Raw genomic sequence first — 9,457 nt, forward strand, 5'->3', positions numbered from 1 at the left:
TCTCACCCAATTCACCTACACATAAATAAAATGGCTACTTTGATATAATGGAACTGTTGAGGTTTACGTTCTAATTTGGATGACTTCAAAACTCTGATTGCTTTCTACCATCCTGTATGTCTTTCCTTACAGGAAACTTTTTCAAACCTGCCTATACTGTCACTTTTTGGCAGTTTTTGTGTACAGAAATGACACGTTGCATGAGGGACGAGTGCATGGAGGGGTGGTACTGTTTGTTGATCAGCATGTGCCCACCCTTTCTTTGCCACTCAACACACCCTTGGAGGCTATAGCTATCCTTGTTTCCATGGGTCATACCATCACTGTTTGTTCTCTCTACCTGTTGTCTATGATTAATCAGACCTTGATGCTCTCATTAAACAGTTGCCATCTACCTATTTAATCCTGGGGAACTTTAATGGACATCATTCTCTCTGGGAAGTGCTGATATTAATAGCAGTGGTAGCTCCATAGAGCATATGCTCTCTCATCAGAATCTTTCTCTTTTCAGTATTAGTTCTTCTACCTATTTTCATGCACCTAGTCAGTTCTTTACTGTTATTGATCTATTAATTTGCTCCCCTTTACCATTCTCCCATTTTCATGGAGGGTTGACAATAATCAACGAGGTAGTGATCATTTTCCACACACTTTTGAGAGAAATTTGCTGTGGTTGATGCCATCTGACTCATGCGCCCCGAGTGGAAGCTGGAGCAAACTGGCCCTGCTGCACTTATTTCGCCATCTTCTGTAAGCCATGAATAGACTGTGTGGCAGTAGTAACTGACTGTACTACACAAGCAGCTGCTCAATGTATTCCTAAAACCTCAACATGTTTTCCATGATATCCTCATCCATGGTGGAATCCTGCCTTTCACATGGCACAGAGAGCTGAAAAAATGGGCCTGGGATACTTTTCATAGGTATCCCACATTCTCGCACTGCATTTCTTTCCAGCAGGCCCATGCACATGCTTGGTGGGTAAGATGCTAAAGACAGAAGGAGTCTTGGATTAAGTTCACAACCAGCAAATTTTCTACCACCAATTCCAAAGTCATATGGGACAAGATTTGAAGGTCAGTGGGCAATATAATTCTGTCCCCCTCTTGATCTTGCTTTCTTATGGCCAGGAAGTAGCTGATACTTTAGGTGAAAGCTTTTACCAGGTATCTAGTACTTCTGCTTCTTCCTTCACCTTTTTAGCCATCAAAACTCGGGAAGAGGGACCACCTCTTCCCTTTCGAGCTGATTGTCTCTATGACTATAATCATCCATTTACGCTGGTTGAACTCAAACTGGCCCTTGATTGGTCTGGCAGTACATTGATTGGACATGATGATTTACACTATGAAATGCTCCTTTATTTATCTCATGCTTCTCTTTCTATTCTTTTGATTGTTTTTAACCAGATCTGGCAGGAAAATGTTTTTCCTGATGCCTGGTGCCAGGCTGTTTTCCTACCTTTCTCTAAGCCTGGGAAGGATCCCAGAATTCCTTCGAAATACCGTCCAATTGCTTTGACAAGCTATCTCTGTTAGACCTTGGAGAGGATGGTTAATGCTTGTCTCCTTTAGTTTCTCAAAACATACAACTTCCTCTCACCCACCCAGTGTAGGTTCTGATGACAGCGCTCCACCGTCGACCACCTGATTTGACTTGAAACATCAATTAGAAAAGTCCTCCTCAAATGACAACATCTTGTATCAATACTCTTTGACATTGAGAAGGCTCATGATGCAACATGGAGGTATGGCATTTTGTTAGACCTCTATATACATGGGTTATATGGCCATTTGCCCATTTTCATTAAACATTTTTTAATGGACAGGAGATTCAAAGTTCATATTGGTTCAACACTTACCCGTTCTTTTTTACAGGAACCTGGAGCCCTTTAGGGCTGTGTTTTGAGTGTAACACTTTTCAGTGTAAAGATTAATGTCATCATTGAATAACTCCCTCTTACTCTTGCAAACGGGCTATATGTCGATGACTTTCACATCTTATGTCAGTCATTGAACATGAGGTATATTGAGCAGCAGCTACAGACTGCCCGTATGTGGACCACAGCAAATGGCTTTAACTTCTCTCTCTTTAAAACTGTTTGCATGCAATTTTGCTGCCAACGGATATTCACCCTGATCCTGAACTCCGTATCAGTGAAGTTGTGCTGCCTGTGGTCACTGAGACAAGGTCTTGGGGTTTATCTTTAACCGTAGGCTGACCTTTATACCACACATCAAGCAGCTACAGGTCAAATGTACAAAAGCACTGAACATCCTCCATATCCTCTCTTCCACCACTTTGGGAGCAGATCGATATTCTATGCTGAAGATATATTGTGGTCTTATTCATTTGAAATTCAACTATGGATCAGTGGTCTATGACTCTGCCAGGACTTTGGCCTTAAATATGCACAGACCCCATTCATCATCAAGGACTTTGGCTCTGCACTGGGGCTTTCTGCTCTTCCCCAGTTCAGAACTTATACATAGTCTGATGAACCTTCTTTGCACCTCTGCCATTTGCAACTGTCTTTACTATATGCTTCGAAACTTCTTTCATTACCAAAGCATCCCACCTGGGGTAGTGTTTTTCTTCTTCAGTGGGCCATACTTTTCAGAACAAACAATCTGCCATTGCTCCTTTTGGTCTTCGTATCCAGGTGCAATTGGATCAATTGGTTCTGTCCTTGTATAACATTAATGTATCTACTGGTCAGCCCATCCCACCATGGTTTCTTACAGTTCCCAAATGTGACCTATCTTTGAGTCATTTAAGAAGAACAAACACTGCTGATTGGAAATACTGTCTGTTATTTGCTGAACATCTTTCGAACCATCTTTCCATTTTCTATTTATATAGATGGTTTGAAATCAGGTGACTGATTTACTTTTTCATTTCGGGACAGGTCCCGGCCTTTCTTTCTCTGCTGCCTTTGCCTCCACCCAAAAGAACATTTAGTGAGACATTCTCCACCCAAAAGTCAAGAATAATAACGATAATTAATTTATTAAAATAATAATTAAAAAAACACCACTTAATCTTAATAACAATCCACGAAAGGGGACGAAGAGGAACTACAAAGTTCCTGAACACCCCAGTTGGAGAGAGAACTCTTCTGATTTCTCTCTCTCTAAACTGAACCCCTGCCACGTTAGTTAGTTAGTTAGGTGACTGTGTGGGCTCAGCCATGGTTTGTTGTGGTTTGGTGGTTGGATACAGAAACCCTTCTACAGCTTCTGTGTTCACTGCTAAACTATATGCCACTTTACTTGCCCTGGATCAAATAGAAGCTAAGCAGTATTTAAACTGCACTTTTTATACTGACTCGGTTCTTTGTTGGCCCTGGAATTGCTTCATATTAGTTCACATTCTGTTGTCACTGATTTTCAAAACTGACTGGCCCATTTCTCTTTAACATCTATTTCTATTAAGTTTTTAGGGATACCTGGCCACGTTGGTATTTGTGGGAACGAGCTTGCTGACACCGCAGCTAAACCTATCTACTTTGGCCTATCACTGCTGTGCCTGTTCCATACGTGAGCTATGGTACTGTATTTAAGCCTTGGTTCTGTGTCAGTTGGCAGTTGACTTTGAGTGAGCAACATGAAAACAAGCTTTTCAAATAAAACCCTATATTGGACTTTGGCCATCGTGCATCTGTAAGGATCAGAAAGAGGAAGTTGTTCTAACTAGACTATGCATTGATCACAGTTTTTAACTCATTGTTTTCTTTTATCTGGGACTGATGCACCAATGTGTCATCTGTGTAACACTCAGGATACAATAAGCCACATTTTACTGTCTTGCCATTGTTATGACCCTCAATGACAGCATCATTGTAAACATGTTCTGTCACAAGGTTTATCCATAATGTTAGACAGTGTTATTGGTGATGGTGACACTGTCCAAGTGTTTTTAGTCTTTTAAAGACTAATTTTAATGCTATTTAAGTTTTTATATTTATATATTAGACCTTTTTTAATGTGATTCCCTTTTAAGAATCAAAAAGTTTATCTAGTTCGATTTGAAATTAGAAAATGGCTGTAATGTCAAATAACTTGAAACCAAGACTGGAAATACCAACTTCAGATGACTAACACTGCTGTTTGAACTACCCGTTAGTATCCTGGTGAGTTATTATTACAATTTTGCTACAAGTCTTTTAAAACTTTTATTGCTTTACTTTCTGAAAATGGCCATAACATCAAATAACTCAGAACCAGAACTGGAAAGGTCAACTTCAGGTAACTGAGAGTGGTTTTTTACTTACCTGTTAGTCTTCCTGGTGAGTTATGATTAAATATTACAGTCACACTACAGAAAGTCCTTTACAACTTGAATTACTGTAGTTTTTCTTTTGACGTTGTAGACTAGATGTAAACATTGGTTTTATGCTATTTATTTATTTTTTAACTTTGTTTTGTTTTACCTTAATTTTCTTTTACCTTTTTACTGGACATTTGGCACAGATAGCCTAGCTGTTTTGTGCCATAAAACATAAATCAACCAACTAACCAACCTTCCTTTCACATTTGTATGGATTGTTGATTTGAAATCAGGTAACTCTGTGGGCTCTGCTATGGTTTGTTGTGGTTTGGTGGTTGCTCGCAGAATCCCCTCTACAGCTTCTGTGTTCACTGCTGAACTGTACGCCATTTCTTTTGCTCTGGACCACATAGAAACTGTGCAGTACAAAATTGTACTATTTATACTGACTTGCTTAGTTCTCTACTGGTCCTGAAATCACTTCATGCTAGTTCTCACCCTCTTCATGTTGATATGCAAAACCAATTGGTCCATTTCTCTCTATTATCTACTTTTATTCACTTTTTGTGGGATTGAGCTCGCTGACATTGCAACTAAGCCTGTCTGCTCTGGTGCTATCATGGCCATGCCTGTCCCATGCATGGACTTTGGCCCTATATTCAAGACTAGGCTCCATGCCATTTAGCAGCTGACTTGGAGTAAGCAACATGATAACAAACTTTCCCAGATCAAACCTTCTGTTGCTCTTTGGCCATCTTGCTTCCATAAGGATTGGAAGAAGAAAGTTGTTCTGGCCAGGCTATGCATTGGTCACAGTATTTAAGTCATTGCTTTTTTTTATCTGTGACTGATGCATCAGTGTGTGGTCTATATGACACTCAAGTCACAATATCCCACATGTTACTGTTGTGCTGTCCTTATGATCAAGAGTGATGGTACAATTTTAAACATATTTTTACCTTGACATTAAACAGTGTCATTGACAATGGTGAGACTGTCCACCTTAGTTGTGTTTTTAAATTTTTAATTGTCATTGGCCTGTTTAATTTTGTTTAAGTTGTTAATTCATAAGTTGGCCTTTGTTTTGTTTTAGCATACTTCCTTTTTATGTTCTAATAGTTTTATTATTACTTTTGGGTCATTCCATGTCAAATCATCCAGATGTTGGAAATGTTTTCAGGTGACCCTCTCAGAATGCCTTGAAAAAATTCACATATGCTTATCTACCCATATAATGAAAAACTGTCAAAGATTAGATCAATATCTCTAATAGTTTCTGATTTACAGCCTGTAAAATTTCATTAATTTTCTTTTATATTTGGCAAATTAATTTTTGGGCAACTTTGGCTGCTTAAAGCTTCAAGAGTAATGGTGGTAGAAGGCTGAAATTTGCCACACTGACTGAATTAATCTTGCAGCTTTTAGCAGCCAAAGTTGCCCGAAAATGAATTTGCTAAATATAAAAAACAATTAATGAAATTTTACAGGGCTGTAAATCAGAAACTATTAGAGATATTAATCTAATCTTTGGCAATTTTTTATCATATGGGTTAAATGAGCACGTGAATTTTTTCAAGGCATTCTGTGGGGTCCACTGCATGCCCCTGGATGATTTGACTTGGAACGACCCTTTTTACTAGTTGTTTTACACAGATGGCCTTGGTGCTTTGTGTCAATAATCACTAAACAACCAACCAACCAGTCTAACATTGCACTAACCCTTAATTATGTAGAAAAATTCTTGTTTAGAAAATAAAACTGTAATATTTTTTTTCAAATCATAAACTTGTATCTTCCCATTCTGTTGTTTTCAGTACATAAAAGAAACAAAAATTGAAAACCTTTGTCCTATTGACCAGATAAGCTTGTAATCTTGAATAATTAATAGGTCATAATCTTTCTAGAAAAATAACCCTTCCATCTTTGAAATTGTAGTATTACCCTTCCTCTGAGTTATTTTGAACAAGTTATTGTTCCATGGACCAAACATAACTGAAAGTATAATCAGCATTCCAGGTGAGGCCTAAATATTGATTTGCATGATGTTCTAATTTTTTTACATTTTCCTGGCTATAAACATTATGTGGGAGATATTAATCTTTTAAATATTTTACGAAAACTTAACATTTCAGAGATGATGTATTCTCATTTGTTTTAGGCTTAATGGACACTTTATACTGGAATGCTAAATGTGAGAACCTTCTTTGTTTACTTTTTTAACATATAGCAGTGTCTAGCTTTGTTGCGTTTGATTCTGAATAATAAAGCCATTTTGTAAAACTAAACCTTTTGTGTGAATCAAATACATTCTGTTAAACTAAAGCTATAAGGTGAATTATAAAGACATTCTGTAACACTAAAATTGTTATGTGGATTGCAGACATTCTGTAAAACAAGCTGTTATGTGAATCATAAAGATAGGATGGTTGATCCTCTCTTAGTATAGATTTATTCTAGAAGTAATAATTGGAACAACTAATTTCAGCTACTATTATTTGATAATTTTTATAACAGTTAATGTGATTGGAATTTTTATTAATTAGTCATTGGAATAATTTTGATTTACGATTAACTTATACTTATTGGTCTAAATGCTGCTAATAAGAAATCAGTAAAATCAGCCATTTGTAAGCATTATTGAATAATGAGTATCTTTTACTAACAAAATGTATAAAATAATCTTTATATTATTACTGTAATAAGTTGTTAAATTGCTGTTACTATTATATTAGATACAGCAAGTTTTTATTGTCTGTATTGGGGACTATGTAGAATGGAATTCTGAACAGGAATTTGCAGCACAAGAGAACGTTGCCAGGCATTCCAAAGTGAAAGTGTCTCCTTCATTGCAAGGTGTAGTTCATGAACCTCACTCATTCTGGTGATTCGTTTGTTCATTCTAAAGAATAAAGATTATCCTTCAGATTGGTAACTAGAAAATACCGACATCATGTTATAGACTGTTAGAAAATGTTTATCATCCTTGGGCTTGATAAGAAGAGAATGCCGACATCACGTTATGGACTATTAGAAGATATTTATCATCCTTGAGTTTGGTGAGGAGAGAATACCGACATCATTTTATGGACCATTAGAAGATGTTCATCATCCTTGAGTTTGGTAAGGAGAGAATACTGTCATCATGTTATGGACCATTAGAAGATATTTATCATCCTTGAATTTGGTAAGGATAAAATACCGACATCACATTATGGACCGTTAGAAGATATTTATCATCCTTGAGTTTGGTAAGGAGAGAATACCGACATCACGTTATGGATCTGTACAAAATACTTAATTCTGTGACTGAATGAACACAGTAAGTTGAATCTTGGGTGACATATTTTCACCACCTGTGTGGAAATGAAATACTATTTAACAAATCTAAACTAAACCTAAATCTCTGTAACCAAACACTGTTTTTATACAACAACAATTTAAATAGATGTAAACATCTTGCAATGTAATGAGAAGTTATGTATGTTATATAAGTGCTTGGTAAGGGCAATATAGTACATGTAATTTCACCCATGAAAGAGCATTCATATATCTGTAAAACAGATATTAAATTAATATATCTAGATAAAAATTGTGCTTACACAGTGAGTGAAACTGCTAATGTAACCTCCACAATTACAGATCTCTCATACCTCTCATATATAACTTTTATAGAGAGAGTTACTTTTGATTCTAGTTTATAAAAGCCTGTACTTCTGTTATTAGAATGTTCTGTGGAAATCATAAGTAAAATCTATGCAAGTACAATAGTCCTAAATGGTACATTTTAAGTACAGTAGTCCTAAGTGTTACATTTTAAAGTAGCACCTTTTTAAGAATAAAGTAAAAGTGTGATGCATTCTTGTTACATGTAGGATTTCTGTAGTACACTACTATAATAATTCTACCAAGAAACCTAGTTACATGTAGGATTTCTGTAGTTCACTACTCTAGTTGTTCTATCAATTAACCTTGTAACATGTAGGATTTTGGCAGTATACTACTGTAATAATTCTACCAAGAAACTGTTACACTTAGGATTTTGGTAATACACTACTATAGTTCTATCAAGAAAACTTGTCACATATATGATTTCTGCAGTACACTACTGTAGTAGCTCTATCAAGAAATCTTGTAACATATAGGATTTCTGTAGTGGTTCTGGAAACCTTGCTACATGTAGGGTTTCTATAATGGTTCTGGCAAGAAGCCTTGCCACATATAGCGTTTCTATAGTGGTTCTGTCAAAATACCTGGTTTACATGTGTCTTGGAAGTAAAGTTGCATACTGGTTTACGTGTGTCTTGGAAGTAAAGAATTATGCAACTTTACTTCAAGACACACGTCCAGTATGCAACTTTACTTCCAAGACACACGTTAACTAATATGTAACTTTACTTACAAGACACACGTTAACTAGTATGTAACTTTACTTACAAGACAAATGTAAACTGGTATGTAACTTAGTTACAGAGTGCACAGTAGATGAAAGTTATAACAAGAAGCAAAATGCAAAAAATACAAGTAGTCCAAGTAAGAATATTATTGACATATCTCTGTAACAGACATTAATATTAGATATGGACCATGCCAGTAAACTCATTCTTGGCCTATTAAACATACTGCTGTCACTATATTATAGAACAATGTAGTGTACAAATTAGATTCTGCGCACGTATTGCCGAAACATCTTTATATTATAAAATAATATATATATAAACCAGGCCCAGAAAATGTATTGTTGAAATGTCATTATGTCACAGAACAATACATTTAAAGATGACCTGGTAAAAATTTAGTTGAATTGTCACTCTATTATACACAAACTGGACCCAGTAAACATATAGTTGAAGTGTCACTGTATTATAGGACAATGTCGTATATAAACTACACCCTGTAAACATATAGTTGAAATGTCACTGTATTATAGGAAAATATTGTATGTAAACTACACCCGGTAAACATATAGTTGAATTGTCACAATATTGTAGAACAGGGGTAGCCAAACTGTGGCTCGCAAACCTCTTGCAGCTCTAGGACATATGTGTGGCTTGCGGAAATATGTTGGCTGAGCTTCTTTTGCATCACAATTAATATAAAAGGTAAATACAAAATTTTCAAGTTTTATAATCATTTACTGGCTATAAACTGAGAGTTCACTGGATTAAAATGTAAGTTTAATGTTCATGGT

At 36.1% G+C, this 9,457-nt stretch overlaps 1 long non-coding RNA gene across 1 annotated transcript; it reads left to right on the top strand.

Annotated features, from left to right (window-relative positions):
* Positions 1-3,613: 3,613 nt before the first annotated feature.
* Positions 3,614-8,114, top strand: LOC143254542 (uncharacterized). The gene is made up of 3 exons (XR_013030244.1): positions 3,614-4,132; positions 6,205-6,285; positions 7,002-8,114. It is a non-coding gene; the product is annotated as an uncharacterized LOC143254542 (long non-coding RNA).
* The last annotated feature ends 1,343 nt before the right edge of the window (positions 8,115-9,457 follow it).

This window comes from Tachypleus tridentatus, chromosome 6 (assembly GCF_004210375.1).
Source record: "Tachypleus tridentatus isolate NWPU-2018 chromosome 6, ASM421037v1, whole genome shotgun sequence".
NCBI lineage: Eukaryota > Metazoa > Arthropoda > Merostomata > Xiphosura > Limulidae > Tachypleus > Tachypleus tridentatus.